This window comes from Meriones unguiculatus, chromosome 17 (genome assembly GCF_030254825.1).
Source record: "Meriones unguiculatus strain TT.TT164.6M chromosome 17, Bangor_MerUng_6.1, whole genome shotgun sequence".
Lineage (NCBI taxonomy): Eukaryota > Metazoa > Chordata > Mammalia > Rodentia > Muridae > Meriones > Meriones unguiculatus.
The window spans coordinates 55,257,090-55,279,348 of record NC_083364.1 but is presented as its reverse complement, the minus strand read 5'-3'; positions in this window follow the sequence as shown (position 1 = coordinate 55,279,348).

The window sequence follows — 22,259 nt, the reverse complement described above, 5'->3', positions numbered from 1 at the left end:
ACAGAGAAAAATACATTAAACAAACATTGTGTGCTTTGACCAGGAAGGGAACATGAGGGATTTTAAAGCTTCAGACACCAAGGTTATGACAGACATGACTGTAATTCTTTTAAAATGTAACAAGATTAAGGGAAAATATCTGCCACTCACCCTTGGATAATAGAGATGCCTTGGCAAGATCTCACTCAGCAAAGGCTACAATTGTGAAAATGCATTGGTTTTGTTGTTTTTGTTGTTTTTAAAAGTAAGATCTGAACTGACAATGGTACTGAAGGGCCTCTAACTGAAAACAAACACACAGACAAGTTGTTTCCCAGAGATTCTGCCACTGAGACACACAGAAGCCACCGCAGCTGTGATAGCGGGTACCAGATTATATCTCAAACTGGAACCAGCTTGGCAGTAACATCCCCATGGTGCTGACTTTTCAAGAATGAAAAAAAAAAATGCATGAGTTGTGGAGTCATAGAGTCTTGAGCCCATTTCCCAGGAAGCCCAAGGAGTGTGTCAGGGCCTAATTTTCTGTCAGGAGGTATTCTGAGGTCATTGCATGAAGCTGTAATGACAGAGACAAGTTGTAATTGAGAGGTCAGGATGTAAGAGATGCCAGAACACCATGATTCCCAGCAGGTTTAGCTGCAGCCTGAAAACGATGATGGCCCAAAAGAAGGTTTACGTGTGCTGCAGGCATCAGAACCGGAAGTGAGGGGTACATTTGTCGATTGGATTTCACATGGTATCCCAAGTTCCAGATGCCAGGCACAACTCTGGGGTTTCGCAATTTCCCTGCTTGGTTTCAGTTTTGCTTTGATCCAGTCTCCCCTTACTATCCCTCCATCCCTCTCTTTAGAAATAAGAACATATAGTTGGTACCACTAAATATTTTAGTTAAAATAAGAAGTTATTCATTTGACCCCAGTCTCAGGAGGGACTTTGCACTTTGAATAGCCTTAATATTTAATAGTTTAATATTAGAGGGCCGTTGTGAGATTGAATAATGAAGGCATTATGAGATGAACATGATAAGGCTTTAGGACCTAGGGTAGAATATCATAATTTAAAATGAGGGTTTTGGTACCCATTTGACAGGGGCAGAGGTGTGATTGTTGATCTGCATTGATAATTTGCTGAATTTAGAGTCACTTAGGGACATATATGAGGTGTGTTGGCAAGGTTGTTCCCAGAGAGGTTTAAATTGGAAGGGAAGACTGATCTTGAATATGCAGTTCATGAATACATTCCATGAACTTCAGCCCCAGACTGCATCAAAAAGGAAGAATGGGAAAGTTTGAGTTCCATCATTTATCTCTCGCATCTTCATAATTGAGCAGATTTAAACCATGAAGTTTTTACACATCCATACTGGAAAGGTGGTATAATTTCTCTACTTCTCTGAAAAAAAAATCTTGTATATTTGTTTTCACATCACTGAAGTATGTCTTTGCAAAATAATTTTAAGATAGTCCATGTTCTATAATTTTGATCTACAAATGCTTACTCACCACAGTTGGAAGTCTTTAGAATAGACTGAATTATTGTACAAATTGTGGCATCATATATTTCATTTTTTTTCCTTTTTTTAGTTTTGTTAAGCTCTTTAACTATTTGTTAAGCTATAATTACGAGCTTCTTGTATGAAAACATAAATATTTACATATTCAAGCCTCATTGGACTACCCATATTTCTATGGTTAGCATATTATAAAAGCTAATCCGTGACAGCATTAACATTCACTTCCCCGAGAGAAGAAATGGTCTGACAGAAAGTTGAGATTTCTGGGTGGTATATGCTACGGGTAGTGAAGACTCAAGAAAGAAAACAAACAAGCAGACAGACAAACAAGCAGACAGACAAACAAGCAAACAGACAACTCCTGGTTCCTTGTCTGTGGTAAAGTTTTAATTTTTTTTTTGTTGTTGTTGTTGTGTTAGGCCCAGCATGAGCCTAATTTCGAGAAGGGATGAAGAGAACTCAGAAGACTGGTCTTGATGCAAAATCGCAAGAGGTTTATTTTTAAAAACCATTGTGAAATGGGGTCACTCCTGCTGGTCACCAAGGAGTGGCACCTGGAGACAAAGGCCTTGAGTTTTTAAAGGTTAAATCACAGGAAATTTGAGGTTGCTGTTTTGGCAATTCAGGATTGGATGAGGAAGCTATAAAGTGAGATAATTGGTTAGTCTTAGGTGCTCAAACTTGGCCAGTCCTGCCAAGTGTGGATGCACCTGCAATTAAAGGTGGGGGTGGTTAGCACATCCTCAAAGATTGGGGCTGTGGGCTTTTGGCTGGAGGTCAGGAGCTACTCAGAAGAAGGATTGAGGCAATCTGGGTTGGTTGCTAAGAAACACTATCTTAAAGACAAGGGTCTGGTCATTCTTTTTGTTGAGTGAAGGTCATTGCTTGCTGGCTTTTTTATATCTATCCTCACAGATAGGGTCACATTCCTCTGTTCTCTGGAAAGGTACTAAGAGGCTTTAGCTTAACCTGGACCTAAAACTCAAAACTATAGAAGACATATAGGTTACAAAGTTAGTCTTATCCTTTCAGTTGTGCATTTTGCTTGCTTATATTCTCTACTCTGCATTGAATTCAGAACCTTGCAAATACCTGCCAAGATTCAACTCTCAATCTATCCTCAGGAACTTATAATCATCCCACTTCAACTGTCTATGTATTTGGAACTATAATATTTTATAAATATACAATACTGTGTGTGCCTGTATGTGTGTCTGTGTGTAAAATTGTATATAAAATTATAAAAATAATATTTAGAAAATATAGTAGCAAGCTTAAAATATTAATAGGTTATACATGTTTAAAAACTCATATGCTAGTTATTAAATATTGAATTACAATATAATAATTTTCATTAAATTATAAAAATAAATGTAGGAAAAAGGGGTTCTATGGTTATATTGGTTCTTAGTAGATCAAATATAGATATCTCAATGAGATAATTTTTTTTTCTTACATTACAACAGGGGTTGTTCCAGAGTTTCATTTGGTTTCTGTCTATTTACCTTGCATTCTATAGTTTCTAGAAAAGCTACCCTCAAATAATGAAAACACTAACTTTTAAAAAACTTTTGTTTGCATTTATAAAATACAGACTAATAGATGACCTCCAGATAACAGAATATGTAGTATTTCTCCTTATTCCTTAGTTCTATGCATTATCTAAGAGAAAATATGCAAATTCCTATAACTGTCCAATTTATGGAAAAGTAATGTTTGAACAAGCATCAGAAGATGAAGATAACTTGGGAAGGTCCATCCAAGAGAAGGAAACTAAATTGGGTGGCTCTGTACTCAAACAATGAAGATCCAACACAGTAAAGCAGGGGGAAAAAACATGAAAGAAGAAGAACAAGCCTCTTGGCCCCTTGAATGGCCCTTGGTAACATTTTAATTTGTTGCATATTTTGCTGTGTTGTTTTTCTCTTCTTGGAATTAAATTTAAGATCTTTCACACACTGGGTAACACTCTACCCTTGAGCTACATTAGCAGCTTGCTTTTTACTTTTTGAGACAATGTCTCTCTTTGAAGTCCATGCTGACTTTGAGCTCACTATTCAACCAGGAATGGCTCTGAACTTACCATCTTTTTACATACTTGGAAGTACAAGCCTGCACCAATAAGCCTGTAAAAGAAATTGGAGCCTCAAGGATGGTAGATCCCTGTATTAACCCAAGTGCAAACTCTTCAATAAAGCTGATTTCATATCTTCCAAATGTTTGATCTTAAATTGTGGATAGATTGAATTTCATCTGGTGGAAAATTTAACAGCACTATAAAGATCATTATTATTTGTGCTTTTTTTAACTCTTAGATAAAAAAAATAAGGTAGACAAAGGCTGAGTCTAGTTAAAGAATATTTTGATTCTTTCAGCTATTTAATTCTTTTCTTGAACTGCATTCTCTTAAAAAAAATAACACTCCCTGTGCACAAAAAGCAGCATTTTTGTTTTTAATTTCTCCAAACTTAATATATTAATAAGAAAAGCAATAACTTTAATATGATGTTGCATTATGAAAATCCTTATACAAACTATTATTATAACCATAAAGAAAAAAAGACTTTGAAAAGAAAATCAACTAAATAATTCTCAAACAATAGGCCAATAATTACTTTGTAGTTTATTATACTTCTGTGTTTGAGCATAAACATGCAAAAGGTTCCTAAGGTTTAAGATTTTGCTGCCTTATATAAAATTAAATTATAAGATTTTGAACCATTTGTGACATTATTAATCCTTTAGTTGCAATTATAAAATGCCAAATATCTTTAAATAATATTTTAGCAATGAAATATTGTTATCCATTTGTACTTTTTAACAGATTCAAAATTTAGTTTTAGGAACTCATTGTGGGAGTCTTCTATTGTAACATTGCTTTTCAAAAGCTTTGCACCAAATTGCATTGCTGCCAGTTAATCTAAGAAGGTACCAGTTTTATGCCAAACTCATTAGCACTGGGTATTACATTTCTTAACTTAATAGATTTTAAATGTACCTTTTTTATTGCTTTAATTTGGATGTGTGTGATTACTGTATAGCTGCTTCATGTTAACAGATGTTTACTTTCCACCTGGAATTTTTTTTAATGAATTGTTTAATTTCCCTTTCATTTACCTTCCAGGATCTTGATGTTCCTATGACCTTAAACCTGCACTTTAATGTCTTGTGCATTTCTTACATGTGTCTTAGTATGGACAGTGTTTAGATATGCAAAAGTTACTTGAAATTATTTATGGATTTGAATTTTTTTGATCATGGCACAGTAGGTGCTAAAGGTTATTTTGAAGTGATCTGGGTCTTCTGGGGACTTATCAACATCTACCAAATAGAACGTGTTCAGTTCCATTCATACTGTTAGTGTGAGAAATTTCAGTAGTGGTCATTCATGGTTATGTCTGCGATTCTTATTGGTTCCTTATAATAGAAGAATTTCAAATATATATCTGTACTTAAATGAAAAGGGCACTGATACAACAAAAATATGTTGGTTAAAAGACTTAGCTAACGGAAACAAAAAGTCAAATGTCAAAGACACGAGTAACTAGAAATCATTGAAAGGAACAGCAACAGTCGAGTACTACAACACTCCAAAAAATAAGAGAACGCTGGAGTAAAGGGAGAAGATAACTGGATTTGATCAGTTGCTTCTTTTTCAAAACTGATAAATAAATTAGCTACACAAAATTGGTTCCCATGGATCCGTTTCTTTGCAAACTATATTTTTCACTCTTTCCTGGGGTTCTGCAATCTCTAGAATGAACGTAAAGTAGATACCAATTACCATTTTCAGTACCTGATCAAGTCACAGGGTAAAAGCAAATGGTTGGTGGATAATTAAGATGTCTACCAGTCCTGGGAAATAGTTTAACTTCTGTTTTAACCTCTCTAAATAATGCACTTAAAATTCAGTATACAATTTCTTGATAGGCACCTTCATCCATTCATGATTTAGAGAACAACCATGATGTTGGCAGAAAGAAAACTGACAGTAATAAAGTATACTTTGAGAGAACAGTAATGATGTAAGCCATGTAATAGTGACTACAATAGTGACACATTAGTGTCTATCACCCAATCCTAGAGTTATTAATTTAAAAATCCTGGCTACTTTACATATATGGAAGTATATCCGGTCTCATGTTTGTTTGTTTTTTAATCAAATTAAAACAAAAAAAAAAAAGCAAAAGGAAAAAACAAAGAAGTGAATACCACTTAGTATAAATGTGTTGGTTAATTTTAAACATCAATTTGACACAATCTAGAATTATCTGGATTGAATGTCTCATTGGGGGATCATCTAGACCAAGGTGGTCTGTAGTTCAAGGTGGGGGTTGATCTTGAGTGAGTGAACTGATGCGGGAAGACCTGCCTACTCTGGAAGACATCATTCCCTGAGTCAGGGATTCTAGAACTATGCAGGAGCGCAGGTCACAGCATGAGCACAAGAATGCCTGCGTGACTTATTGTTTGCTCTTGATTGTGCATGTAATATGACCAATTGTCTCAGGTTCCTGTTCCTGTTACCTCTCTTCCACAGTGGACTTATACATAACCTAGAAGACAGAACCAAATACATGCATTCTCCCTTAAGCTTTGTCAGAGTAATCTATCATAAAAACAGAAAAAGAAAGTAAGAGAATTTTTTTAAAATAAAAGTGCAACAGTTGAATTTCTCAAGGAGAAACTAAGCTAATTAAAAATATTAATAATAACTCTAGTTCTAAGAGACTAATATTCTACCACTATTTTATTGTTACTCTCTAAAATTAAATTTAACCCATAGGAACCACACTTCTTCTCTTAACAATAAAAAAATAGCAAACTCAAAGGTAGAATGAATATTAAATTTTCATGATGCTGTTTGATACTGAGAATATCAATCTTTCACCAGTCACTGTTCTTCTCCTCTCCTTTTAAAGAAGTTACACCATGAAACTCTGTAATCATCAGGCTAGAGAAACTTCCAGTGGTTAAGAGCACTTCCTTTGATATTAGAAATAAATTGGGACTTTGTACAGATGTTCATTTATCTACTCTTGCCTGATGCGTCTAAAACAAAAAGGGGGAACTGTAGAGAGCTGCGGAATGCTATGCCTTAAAGATGGAGCTGGTTTCCGCCTTCCACCTTCCCGATGGTGAGTGCTCTCTGTCACGAACAACTCCACATTTGGCTAAGGCCGAGGATCTGGCTTGCTTCCATGTATGTGGACCTATCTGCATTGCCCCCGTGGCACGCCTGGGTTGGCTACCCAGAGGCTATTTAAGCTGTGGGCTGGCTTTCCCCGGGGTCCGAGGATTGTTCAATGTTCCTGAATAAACTGCATTGAAAAAATAAATAAATAAATAAATAAATAAACCAAACACATTTTTATAAATAAATAAATAAATAAAAAGAAAAAAAAAAAAAGAGCACTTCCTCTTCTAGGAATTGGTCTGGGTTTGGTTTTCAGCACTCACATGGTGACTCAGAACCATCTGTAGGTTTAGTTCCAGGGTATCAGACTCCGTTTTGGGGCTCCACAAGCATTGGACATACAGACAGTTGGTATACATTCATAGCAGCAGAAGTTGTTAAGTGATTTTCTTTTAAGAAACAAAGGAAGTAAAGGTACTTAGACAGTGATATTTTATGTTTCCACCACTCCTCTCTCACAGCAGTATTACAGGTCAATGCTATTATCAGAATCCATATATCAACAAGCTTTATTCTGTTTTGACTAAGGAGAGACCACATATGCTTCACCTTTTATTGATTCATTGTTAGAAAAGGAAATGCTGGTAGGATGCACATAATAACTTATTTATAAGAATAAGGATAAGTTTTGGAATGTACTTAAGGTTTATGCTGGTCTAGCAAAGCAGAAGTAGTACACTCCCTTTTAGGATCTATGACCCACTAACCACCAGTACTAGAAAAGATACGATTTCCATATTGTTGGACAGGACTTAAGTTCATTTAGACATATGGTGGCTACCATTCACATATGAGTGGCACTATTGTACCTTCAGGGATATCTTTCCATGGTGGTCACTGTTGTGATTCATAGGCATCAAGGCTGGATAGATGAACTATTAGATGTTTCTCTCTTTGCAGCTTACAAAGTACATTCTGCTACCATGAAAGCTTGGCCTCAAGAAAAAGGCTTTCTGGTGTTATCTGGAGTGAACCATTCATTATAACTATGTAGTATCATACACAATCAGAATAATTTAATGAATTAAATATGTTTTTTTTTCTTTTTTATTTTTCTTTTTTTTTCTTTTCTTTTCTTTTATTTTTTTTATCAGTTACATTTTATTAACTCTGTATCCCAGCCGTGTCCCGATCCCTCATTCCCTCCCAGTCCCTCCCTCCCTCCCTCATCTCCACCGTGCCCCTTTCCAAGTCCACTGATAGGGGGGACCTCCTCCCCATTCATCTGATCCTGTTTTATCAGGTATCTTCAGGACTGGCTGCAAAGCCCTCCTCTGTGGCCTAACAGGACTGCTCCTCCCTTCGGGGGTGGGGACACCAAAGAGCCAGTCATCGAGTTCCTGTTAGAAATAGTCTCTGTTCCCCTCACTTTGGGAAACCAATTGGTTACTGAGCTACCACAGGCTACATCTGAGTGGAGGTTCTAGGTTATATCCATACATGGTCCTTGGTTGAATGTCAGTCTCAGAAAAGACCCTGTGATCAGATATATTTGGTCCTTGTGGAGCTCCTATCCTTTCCCCATCAGACTAACTCCCCTTCTTTCTTATGATTCCCTGTACTCTGCCAAAGGTTTGGTCATGAGTCTTTGCTTTGAAAACACTGCTAGTTAGAGTCTTTCAGATGCGCTCAGTAGACTCCTGTCATATGTTCAATGCACATCCCAACTGTCTTTCTAAATGAGGATTGATCATCTTACCCCATGTCCGCTCAATTGATTATCTTTTTTAGGTGTATAGATTTCATTATGTTTATCATATCTTATAGGTCTATATAAGTGAGTATATCCCATGTTTGTCTTTCTCCTTCTGGGATATTTCACTCAGAATGATCTTTTCTAGATCCCACCATTTGCCTGCAAATTTCATGATTTCCTCCTTTTTGATTGCTGAGTAGTATTCCATTGTACAAAAAGACCACAATTTCTGTACCCATTCCACCGTTGATGGACATCTGGGTTGTTTCCAGGTTCTGGCTATTACAAATAGAGCTGCTATAAACATGGTTGAGCAAGTGTCCTTTTTGTGTACTTGAACAAACTTTGGGTATATACCTAGCAGTGGTATAGCTGGGTCTGGAGGAAGCACTATTCCTAATTGTCTTAGAAAGCGCCAGATAGCTTTCCAGAGTGGTTGTACCAGTTTACATTCCCACCAGCAGTGGAGGAGGGTTCCCCTTTCTCCACAACCTCTCCAGCATGTGTTATCGCTTGAGTTTTTCATCTTGGCCATTCTGATGGGTGTAAGGTGATATCTCAGGGTCGTTTTGATTTGCATTTCCCTGATGGCTAATGAGGATGAGCATTTCTTTAAGTGTTGAAAAATGAAAATAGATCCATATTTATCACCCTGCACAAAACTAAAGTCAAAGTGGATCAAGGACCTCAACATAAAACCAGATACCCTAAATCAATTGGAAAAAAAAGTGGGGAACAGCCTAGAACTCATTGGCACAGGAGACAACTTCCTGAACAGAACACCAACAGCACAGGCTCTAAGAGCAACAATCAATAAATGGGACCTCATGAAACTGAAAAGTTTCTGTAAAGCAAAGGATACCGTCATCAAAACAAAACGACTGCCTACAGATTGGGAAAGAATCTTCACTAACCCTTTATCTGACAGAGGACTAATATCCAGTATATACAAAGAACTAAAGAAGCTGAAAAGCAGCAAACCAAGTAATCCAATTAAAAAATGGGGAACAGAGCTAAACAGAGAATTTTCGACAGAGGAATATCGAATGGCAGAAAAACACTTAAAGTAATGAATTAAATATGTTTAAAAAATTACCTAGCAGGGTATCAAAGCAGATGCTGACACTCATAGCCAAACACTGGGCAAAGTACAGGGAATCTTATGAAAGAAGGGGAGATAGAAAGATTTGCAGGGGACAGGAGCTCTACAAGGAGAGCAACAGAATCAAAATATCTGGGCCCAGGGTCTTTTCTGAGAGTAATATTTTACCAAGTACCATGCATGGAGATAACCTAGAACCCCTGCACAGATGTAGCACATGGTAGCTCAGTCTCCAAGTGGGTACCCTAATAAGAGGAACAGGGGCTGTCTCTGACATGAACTCAGTGGATTGCTCTTTGATCACCTCCCCCTGAGGAAGTGGACAGGCTTACCAGGCCACAGAGAAAGAAAATATAGCCAGTCCTGATGAGACCAGATGGGCTAGGATCTGATGGAAGGGAAGGAGGACCTCCCCTATAAGTGGACTAGGGGAAGGGAAAGGAAGGAGATGAGGGAGGATGGATTTGGGAGGGGACAAGGGATACAAAGTAAATAAATTGTAATAAATAAACAATTTTTTAAAATAATCTAAGATAAAAAAATCATATAGATATTTCAATGGACATAGAAAAGGAATTTGACAAAATCAAGCATCCCTTCATGATAAATCTGTCAACAATATAAGGACAGAAAAAATGTATCTCAACCTAATAGAGATCATATATGAAACACTACAGACAAAACACTACAGATACCATCATAATGGTCAGTAAAAACACCATGCAAAGTTCTATTTTTTCCAAGGTCAAGAACAAGACCAAAATATCTACACTCCTTTCATAATGCTAGTCATCCTAACCAAAGGTATTGTTTAAGGTTAAAAAGTCATTCAGATAAATATTGGCTGTTTGTAGGTGAGAAAGTTAAGCAATGAAAACTTTAAACAATCAAAGGCATCTAGAACTAATAAGGTGAGTAAAATGGTAATATACATAATTCACAAAATGGCAATCTCACTTTTGCTGTATTTTCAAAGGAAATAAAATCATCATGGGGGCTATATATCTACAATCCTCTGTTTGCCCAAAGTGTCCTCAGGCAAATTAATAGATAAGGGAAACATAGTTCATGAATTTACAATAAAAATGATTTGGCATTTAAAAAATAAATGCAGAAGCATCTAGAGAACATGGTGCTGAGTAAAAGAAGCCAAGACAGAGACAGACAAATATTGCAAGGATTTACAAGTAGATTCTAAAAATGTCAAACTTACAGAAGCACAGTATGGCATGATGTTTGCCATAATGGATATGTTAATTAGCTTGATTGCAGTAATCATCTCACAATATATAAATGTATTCAAAACATCACGTATACTGTCAATATAACTCATCATGGCTAGAAGATATGACTTGGTATATACTAACCAAAATGTAGCAACCTATTTCTCTCTTTCCCTACTTATACATTAGTTTTATTGGTATAATTGTAGGTAACACTTGATGCGATTTAAATTGTGACTGTTGGTATTTCAGTAAGATTACCAAATGTTTACATGCTTTTTTTTTCCTGCTTGATGATTTTTGTTGAACTGGTATCGAAAATCCAAGCTTTGAAAGTGGCTAAATATGGATATAAATTTAGTGTAATAATGTTTTTGAAAATAAAATTAGCAGATACTTGAAAATATTTATATTCTTTCCCATAAGAAAAAAGAACTAACGCCTTCTTTGCTGTGCAATAGCACCTACACTGCTAACGACTATTACTAACATTTATTACTCTGTTTTCATTTGCATGTATTTACCAGGGAAGCATCTATGAGTAACTAGTAACATTCTTTTTTTATTTTTTATTTTTTAAATTTTTATTTTTTAAATTTTTATTATTAGTTACATTTTATTAACTCTGTATCCCAGCTGTATCCTGCTCCCTCATTCCCTCTCAATCCTATCCTCCCTCCCTCATCTCCTCCCTGTCCCTTTCCAAGTCTACTGATTGGGGAGGACCTCCTCCCCTTTCATCTGAGAAGTAACACTAATGAAGATAAGAAGAATCTCTGGAAAGGATGACATGGTTCTTTCAATGTTTTATTGATTTATTTTTTTATTAATTACAATTTATTTACTTTGTATTCCAGCTATAGCCCCCTACCTCGTCCCCTCCCAATCGCACCCTTCCTCTCTCATCTCCTCCCAAGTCCCTTGATAGGGGAGGTCTTCCTCCTCTCCCATCTGGTCCTAGCCTATCAGGTCTCATCAGGACTGGCTGCATTTTCTTCCTCTGTGGCCATCAGGGTATGAAAGCAGATGCCTAGACTCATAGCCAAACACTGGGCAGAGTACAGGGAATCTTATGAAAGAAGGGGAGATGAAAGACCTGGAGAGGACAGGAGCTCCACAAGGAGACCAACAGAACCAAAAAATCTGGGAACAGGGGTATTTTCTGAAACTCATGCTCCAACCAAAGTTCTTTCAAATTTTAATGTAAAAAGCATACACCTCATCATTCTGTGGACTTACAGACCTTCAAAAGTTCCTTTGAACTGTCTGGAAATTCATGGTCAGGCAGCTAAAGGATTAGAACTGCTTCTTGGGGATCTTCTTGCTTTTGTGGAGGAACAGTTCATGGAAATTATGCACTCTTCACTGATTCTCTGTCTTTCATCTTAAAGAACTTTATGCATCCTATGTATTTTACATGTCTTCTGTCATATGAAAAGGTAATTAAAAATATTAACTGAAATCATAGCTACATTTCTGGAGGTGAGCTGGAGAATAATGAAGATTTAGGTTTTGTAATCAGATTGTGTCTGTCACTACTGGGGTTGTAATTCTTTCTTCCAACCCTTTTATCCCTCTTATAGCATCAATACGCTTCTGTGACCTCTGTGGAAGAAGCTGAGGCCTGAGGCATCATTTATCAAGCTGCTCTGTCTGCTGCTGATGATAAATACTACAGTTGTTCTCCAGAGAGTTTCCAGCAGAAAAGCAACCCACTCTACACGGTTTTAAAAATGTGTTTGCCTTGTTTTGCAGTTGTTTCTCATCCTGCTTTTTTCTCATGATTTTGAAGACCCCATATTCACGCAGCCCACACATACATACACACATACATACACACATACATACACACATACATACACACATACATACACACATACATACACACATACATACACACATACATACACACACATTCACGTGCACACACACCACATACATACAAACCTCTTTTACCTACAAATTAAGATGTATTATTTACTATTTTTATTATGTGCATCTTACCAGTATTTCCTTTCCTAGAAATTAATCAATAAAAGGTGAAGGATATGTGGTTTCTCCTAGTCAAAGCAGAATAAAGTATGTTGATGTATGGGTTTTGATGATGTATGGGTTTAGAGATCATTTTCTAAGTACTTTTACTTATATTGATTTTTAAAAGAAATCATGTTATAACTAAAAATGATTATAATTTCTGATAGAGTCATAGTTTATATTCCTTAATTCACAAAACGTTGAAGTCTATGAGATCACAATCACTTTATTTGTAATCAAGTCCCCTTTAAGGCTTGCAAAGTTACCAAAATAAAATAAAATAAAGTAGACACCTATAGAAAACCACAACTAAACATGACAGAGAGTAACAGATCCTGTTTCTACCAGGCTCAAGGGATACATCTAAAGTACAACACTTTTTGTAGGGCTCAGGGGATATCATAGAGGAGGAGAGAGACAGATTTCAGGAGTCGGAGAAAGAAGAAGTCTGTTGTGGGACTGTGTGTCCTAGAAATGGATTGCTAAAGAAGAGTTGAAAGACAATATCACGGGACATACCAAAGCAGAGGCATGGAAAACTTTTAGGCTTTCATCACTAAAAAAATAACTATGGACAATTAATAACAGCTGAGAGAGGAAGCTGCTACTACTACTACTATTAATAATAATAATGAGGGGGTACAAGATAGTGGCACGAGGAGAACACTGCATCTGAGGAGCAAGACAACATTTTCCCTATAGCAACCAAGAAACTGAACTCTGGGCCCCAAAACAACAGCGATCATGTTTCCCAGGTGAGAAGAAACCCCCATGGCGTGAAAATCAGTCGTGTCCATGCTCAGGTCACACAGACAGAACCCGAAAGAGATCCCGGGTCCCTCAGGCACTAGGTCACCAGACCAGAGCCACACGCCTGCATGTCCTGATCACGTTTCCACTCTGATTGGTGGGCACAAAAAAAAAAAAAAAAAAAAAAAAAAAAACACCAGAGACTGGGAGTCCTAGTCGCGAGAAAACCCCACAGGGAAGGAAGGAAACAGTACTAACTTGGGTCAGCCAGTCTTTCCCTGGAAAAGGTCTCACAGACCAGCGGGTACAAGCGGCCATCACTGAACTGGGCTCCAGCAGAGAACACAGACAGTTGCTGTGCCCCATCTCTTTGGCACAGACAGAGCTGTGTGCCCTAGGATACCAGAGACTGGGAGTCACTGTCAGGAAAAATCCCCACGGGGAACGAAGCACAGGGGACTGACTTAGCCACCCAGTATATCCCTGAAAAAGGGCCCGCAGACCGGCCCAACCCAGGGACCTGCTGTGTGCCATATAACCTGCTGTTACCAGGAGAGCTGTACCCACCCAGCACAGATTACCGCTTGGGTACTGGGGCACAGAGCCCCAACTTCAGACCTACAGAAGCCCGGAATCGCTGAGATCAACCCCCAAATACTGCTCCAAGGGGCAACCACTTATCCCTAACAAAACTGACCAAAACATGGGACACACAGGTTACAGCAGCTGATCACTAAATTTACAGCAAGAAACCCAGAAGCAGGGGAGCTGCCTTCAGGACTTCTCTGGGTGAGAGGAGAGCCCTCTTGACTAACAAGGACCGCAGTTACCACTCAGCTCTCTATGCCTGAGGTGAGCAGCAGCAACTACTGAAAAACAGCGAACATTCAGGGACTATACCCAAAAAGCTGAGAAGGCTTCCTTCAGGAAAAACCATCTTCCTGCCAAGGGGATTCTCTCCACCACAGGATTCCAGGAACCACCAGAAACTAACTCCGAACACCTAAGATAACCCAATGGGTAGAGGCCAGTGTAAAAGCTCAAGCAACAAAAGACAGAGCAACATGGCATCTCCAGAACCCAGTTATCCAGGGGCAAGTCGCCCACCATAATTGAAATTCAATGAGATGACCTAACATCTATGATCATGAAGAAGATAACAGAGGAAACAAATAAAATACAGAAAGACCTAAAGGAAAATAAAAACAAACAGATTATGGCCATCTGTAAAGAAATACAGGAAGTTGCAGCCAAACAGTTTGTGGCCTTTAGAGAGGAAATGCTCAAATCACTGAAAGAAATAAAAGAAACAGAGGAAGGTTCAAACAAACAGCTGAAAAAATTGGTGGAAAAACAGGAAAATACAGTCAGACAGGTGAAGTAAATCAGCAAAACGGCTCAAGATCTGAAGATACAAATTAAAAAATTAAAGAAAACACAAATGGAGGAAATTAAGGAGAGAAAAAAACTTAGGGAAGAAAACAGTAACTACAGAGGTAAGCATAACCAATAGACTACAAGAGATGGAAGAAAGAATCTCAGGTGTGGAAGATACAATGAAAGAAAGAGATGAATCTGTAAAAAAAAAAAAAAAAAAGTTAAATCTAAAAAAAATTCCTGACACAGACCCTCCAAGAAATTCAAGACAACATAAAAAGACAAAATTTAAGAATAAAAGGAATAGAGGAAAAAGAAGATTCCCTGATCCAAGGCCCAGAAAATATTTTCAAGAAAATCATTGAAGAAAATTTCCCCAACTTAAAGGAAAGACCAATAAGAATAAAAAGAGGCCTACACCCAATAAATTAGACCAAAAGAGAAAATACTACCTCCACATAATAATCAAAACAGTAAGTATACAGAACAAAGAAAAAATACTAAAAGATGCAAGGGAAAAAGGCCAAGTAACATATAACGCAAACCCATAAGAATCACACCTAACTTTACAATGGAGACTATGATAGTCAGAAGGGCCTGGACAGATATCATGCAGACCCTAAGAGAACACAGATGTCAGCCCAGGCTACTATACCCTGCAAAACTCACAGTCCTCATAGACTGAGAAAACAAGATATTCAATTTCAAAAACATATTTTAACAATACCGACACATAAATCCAGCATTACAGAAGACACTAGAAGGGAAAATACAACCCAAGAAAATTAGCTACATTCAAGAAAACACAGGAAATAATTAACTTCACTACAGCAAAACAAAAAGCAACCAATCACAAAACCCTATGACCACAGCCAACATCAAAATCAAAGGATCTAACAGTCACTGGTCATTAATCTCTCTCAACATCAATGGGCTCAATTGTCCAGTAAAAAGGCACAGACTAAAGGAATGGATGTGTAAACAAAACCCAGGAATCGGTTGCATACAAGAAACACACCTATGTCACGAAGATAGACATTACCTGAGAGTAAAAGGTTGGAAGACGGCTTTCCAAGCAAATGGACCCAAGAAGCAAGAGAGTAGCCATTCTAATATCTGATAAAATAGACTTTCAACCAAAATTAATAAAAAGAGATGGGGAAGGACACTTCATACTCATCAAGGGAAAATTCCACCAAGAAGACATCACAATCCTGAACATTTTTGCCCCAAATACAAGGGCACCCACATTTGTAAAAGAAACATTGATAAAACTTAAACCATACATAGATCCCCACACATTAACAGTGGGAGACTTCAACACCCCACTCTCAACAAAGGACAGGTCAACAAAACAGAAATTAAACAAAGAAGCAATATCTCTAACAGAGGTCATGAATCAAATGGACCTAACAGACAGTTACAGAAGTTTACACCCAAACACAAAAGAATCTACCTTCTTCTCAGCACCTCATGGAACTTTCTTCAAAATAGACAATATTGTTGGTCACAAAGCAAGCCTCAACAGATACAAGAAGATTGAAATAATTCCTTGTATCCTGTCTGATCACCATGGAATAAAGCTGGACCTCAACAACAACAGAAATAGCAAAAAGCCTACACACACATTGAAACTGAACAACTTGCTACTACATGACAGCTGGGTCAGGGAAGAAGTAAAGAAAGAAATTAAAGTCTTCCTAGAACTCAATGAAAATGAAGACACAACATACCCAAACTTGTGGGACACAATGAAAGCAGTGCTAAGAGGAAAGTCCATAGTGCCTTCAAGAAGAAATTCGAGACAGCTCATTCAAACAACTTAATGGCTCACTTAAAAACTCTACAAAAAGAAGAAGCAGACACTGAAAAAAAGGAGTAGATGGCTGGAAATAATCAAACTCGGGGCTGAAGTCAATCAATTAGAAAATATAAAATAAAACAATACAAAGAATCAGTGAAACCAAGAGCTGGTTTTTGAGAAAATCAACAAGATCGACAAACCCTTAGCCAAGCCAAGCTAACTAAAAGGCAGAGAGACACCATCCAAATCAACAAAATCAGGAATGAAAAGGGGGACAAAAAAACAGACACTGAGGAAATCCAAACAATCATTAGGACTTACTTCAAAAGTCTATATGCCACAAAATTTGAAAATCTAAATGAAATCGACAATTTTCTTGATCGATTTGACTTACCAAAGCTGAATCAGGACCAGGTAAATCAATTAAATAGTCCTATATCCCCCAAAGAAATAGAAGCGGTCATCAAAAGTCTCCCATCCAAAAAAAGCCCAGGACCAGAAGGCTTCAGCGCAGAATTCTACCAGACCTTCAAAGAAGAGCTAACACCAATTCTTTTCAAACTATTCCATAAAATAGAAACAGAAGGAACATTAACAAACTCATTTTATGAAGCCACAGTCACCTTGGTACCTAAACCTCACAAAGACTCAACAAAGAAAGAGAATTTCAGGCCAATCTCCCTTATGAACATTGATGCAAAAATACTTAAAATACTCGCAAACCGAATCCAAGAACACATCAAAGATATTATCCACTATGACCAAGTAGGCTTCATCCCAGGTATGCAGGGGTGGTTCAATATACGGAAATCCATCAATGTGATCCACCATATTAACAAACTGAAAGAAAAAAAACCACATGATAATCTCCCTAGATGCTGAAAAAGCCTTTGACAAAATCCAACATCCATTCATGTTTAAAGTATTGGAGAGATCAGGGATACAAGCACATATCTAAACATAGTAAAGGCGATATACAGCAAGCCTATAGCCAACATCAAACTGAACTGAGAGAAACTTAAAGCAATCCCACTGAAATCAGGGACAAGACAAGGCTGCCCACTCTCTCCATATCTCTTCAACATAATTCTGGAAGTCCTTGATAGAGCAATAAGACAGTTGAAGGAGATCAAGTGGATTCAAACTGGAAAGGAAGAAGTCAAATTATCAATATTTGCAGATGAGATGTTAGTATACATGTGTGACCTCAAAAACTCCACCAGAGAACTCCTACAGCTGATAACCACCTTCAGCAAAGTGGCTGGATAAAAAATTAACAACAACAACAAAAAAAAATCAGTAGCCCTCCTGTATACAAAAGACAAAAGGGCTGAGAAAGAAATTAGAGAAACAACACCCTTCACAATAGCCACAAATGACATAAAGTACCTTGGTGTAACCCTAAAAAGCAAGTCAAAGACTTGTATGAAAAAATTTCCAGTCTCTGAAAAGAGAATTAGAAGAAGATATCAGAAGATGGAAAGATCTCCCATGCTCATGGCTTGGCAGGATTAACATAGTAAAAATGGCCATCTTACCTAATGCATTCTACAGATTCAATGCAATTCCCTTCAAACTACCAACACAATTCTTTGCAGACCTGGAAAAAAAATTCTCAACTTGATATGGAATAACAAGAAACCCAGAATTGCTAAAACAATCCTCTACAATAAAAGAATTTCTGGAGGTATCTACATCCTGGATTTTAAGCTGTACTATACAACAACAGTAATAGAAACTGCATGGTACTGGCATAGAAACAGAATGGTGGATCATTGGAATGAACAGAGGACCCAGACATAAACCCACTTACTTATGGACACCTGATATTTAACAAAGACGCCAAAACCATACAATGGAAAAATATAGCATCTTCAACAAATGGTGCTGTCTAACTGAATGTTTACATGTAGAAAAATGCAAATAGATCCATACTTATCACCCTGCATAAAACTAAAGTCCAAGTGGATCAAAGACCTCAACATAAAACTAGACACATTAAATTGGTGAGAAGAAAAGGTGGGGAAAACCCTAGAACTCATTGGTACAGGAGACAACTTCCTGAACAGAACACCAACAGCACAGGCTCTAAGAGCAACAATCAGTAAATGGGACCTCATGAAACTAAAAACTTCTGTAAAGCAAAGGACACCATCATCGAAACAAAGCGACTGCCTACAGATTGGGAAAGATTCTTCATCAACCCTTTATCTAACAGAGGGCTAATATCCAGTATATATAAAGAACTAAAGAAGCTGAAAAACAATAAACCAAGTAATCCAATTGAAAAATGGGAAACAGAGCTAAACAGAGAATTCTCTGTAGAGGAATATCAAATGGCAGAGAAACACTTAAAGAAATGCTCAATCACATTAGCCATTAGGGAAATGCAAATCAAAACAACCCTGAGATTTCACCTTACACCCATCAGAATGGCCAAGATAAAAAACTCAAGTGACAACACATGCTGGAGAGGTTGTGGAGAAAGGGGAACCCTCTTCCATTGCTGGTGGGAATGTAAACTTGTACAACCACTCTGGAAATCAATCTGGTGCTTTCTCAGACAACTAGTAATAGTGCTTCCTCAAGATCCAGGTATACCACTCTTAGGCATATACCCAAAAGAGTCTCAAGTACACAATAAGGACATTTGCTCAACCATGTTGGTAGCAGCCTTATTTGTAATAGACAGAAGCTAGAAATAGCCCAGATGCCCCTCAATTGAAGAATGGATGCAGAAATTGTGCTACATCTACACAATGGAGTATCAGTCTGCAATGAAAAACAAGGAAATCATGAAATTTGCAGGTAAATGGTGGGAACTGGAAAGGATGATCCTGAGTGAGTGTCCCAGAAGCAGAAAGACGCACATGGTATATACTCACTCATATAGACATATAACATAGGATAAACCTGCTAAAACCTGTATATCTAAAGAAACTAATCAAGGGAGAGGACCCTGATTAAAATGATCAATCCCCATCCCTGAAAGGCAAAGAGGATGGACATCCAAGGAAGAAGAAAACAGGAAATAATCTAGAAACATGCCACAGAGGGCCTCTGATAGGCTCTACCCTGGAGACTATCAAAGCAGATGCTGAGACTTATGGCCAACTATTGGGCAGAGTGCATGGAATCTTATGTAAGAAGTGGGAAATAGTAAGATCTGGAGAGGACAAGAACCCCACAAGGAGAGCAACAAAACCAGAAAATTTGAACACAGGGGTCTTTCAGAGATTCATACTCCAACCAAGTACCATGCATGGCGTAACCTAGAACCCCTGAACAGATGTAGTCCATGGCAGTTTGGTGTCCAAGTGGGTTACATAGTAACGGGAAGAGGGACTGCCTCTACATAATCTGATTGGTCTGCTCTCTCATCACCTCCCCCTGCGGCGGCAGCAGCCTTACCAGGCCACAGAAGATGACAATGCAGCCACTCCTGATGTGATCTGATAGAGTAAGATCAGAAGGAAGGAAAGGAGGACCTCCCTTATCAGTGGACTTGGAGAGGGGCATGCATGAAGAAGGGGGAGCGGGAAGGGGGATTGTATTGAGCGGGGAGGAGGGAGTGGCTTATGAGTGTATACAAAGTGAATACAGTGTAATTAATAAAATAAAATAAAATTTTTAAAAAGTGAATAAATTATAACAAATAAGGATAAATAAAAAATAAATAAAAAGAAAATATGTAATAGATTGTCTATTTGTTTTCTGCTAAGTTTTTGTCAATTATTCTTGATATTGGGTATAGTCTTAAATTATCCATTTGAATAAAACTTGTTTCATATTTGTTTGGAAGAAATAATGATATAATTAACATACAATTTGATGGATCAAATAATTTGGATTTGACTCATTATGTGTTTTGATTAAAGTTTTCCACTTTCTTCATTTGTACAGTTCATGTATTCAACTTGCAAGAAATTTTAAAATTGTAAAAATTTGTGCAATAATTTAATGCTTGTTATAGTCATATTCTATACAACAATGTTACCTTACAATTACAACAGAAAATTCCAGAAAATATATTTAGATGTTATTAAAAGCATATTATTTCCTGAGGAGATGCAAAATATTACAATTTCTTTAAATTTTCCTTCCATCTTTGGCTTTTTTAAGGTATATAAAAACTTTTATGCTCCTGCATTAACCTTACTTCTTTAACCTACAATTAAGTCCACATCTATCAAGGTCAAGTCTTATCTTTTCTACACTTGATTACTGTCATATTGGCCACTACTAATGATAACAAACATCATCACATACATATTAAGAGAAATAGTGCCCATCAGGCTCAGCATCTGCATTGATAGTCTGTAGGGCAGAGGCTTTCAGAGGCCCTCTGTGGTAGGTTACTAGGTTGTTTCCTGTTCTCTTCTTCTTCTGATATTCATCCTCTTTGCCTTTCCAGATGGGGATTGGACATTTTAGTTAGGGTCCTCTCTCTTGCTTAGTTTCTTTAGATGCACAGGTTTTAGTGGGTTTGTCCTATGTTGTATGTCTATATGAGTGAGTATATACCATGTGTGTCTTTTTGCTTCTGGGACACCTCACTCAGGATGATCCTTTCCAGATCCCACCATTTACCTGCAAATTTCATGATTTCCTTATTTTTCATTGCTGAGTAATATTCCATTGTGTAGATGTACCACAATTTCTGCATCCATTCTTCAGTTGAGGGGCATCTGGGTTGTTTCCAGCTTCTGGCAATTACAAATAAAGCTGCTACAAACATGGTTGAGCAAATGTCCTTTTTGTGTACTTGAGGCTCTTTTGGATATATGCCCAGGAGTGGTATGGCTGGATCTTGAGGAAGCACTATTCCTAGTTGTCTGAGAAAGCACCAGATTGATTTCCACAGTGGTTGTACAAGTTTACATTCAGGGTCTCCACAAGGAGAGCAACAGAACCAGAAAATTTGAACACAGGGAACTTCCCAGAGACTCATACTCCAACCAAGGACTATTCATAGAGATAACCCAGAACCCCTGCACAGATGTAGCCCAGGGCAGTTCAGAGTCCAATTGGGTTTCATAATAATGTGAAGAGGGACTGCCTCTGACATAATCTGATTGGCCTGCTCTTTGATCACCTCCCCCTGGGGGGGAGCAGCCTTATCAGGCCATAGTAGAGGACAATGCAGCCACTTTTGATGTGAACTGATAGACTAAGATCAGAAAGGAGAGGAGAACCTCCCCTATCAGTGGACTTGGGGAGTGGCATGCATGCAGAGGGAGGAGAGACGGTGGGATTGGGAGGGGACGGTGGGCTTATGGGGGGATGCGAAATGAATAAAGTGTAATTGATGAAAAATAAAAATAAATAAATAAATAAATAAAAAGAGAAATAGTGTTTATAAGTAACATAAACATGTTCTATTCTCTTATATTTTTATTATCTTGCCATTATATTTTTAGAAAGTAGAGAATGAAGAAAGTTATTAGGCCTCTTTAAACAATACTGTCAATAGAATCAGTGGGTTAGCAAGCAAAATGATCAAGTCTAGATATGGGAGACCTCTGCAGAAGTTTATCATGGAGATCATAGAGCCTGGGAAAAC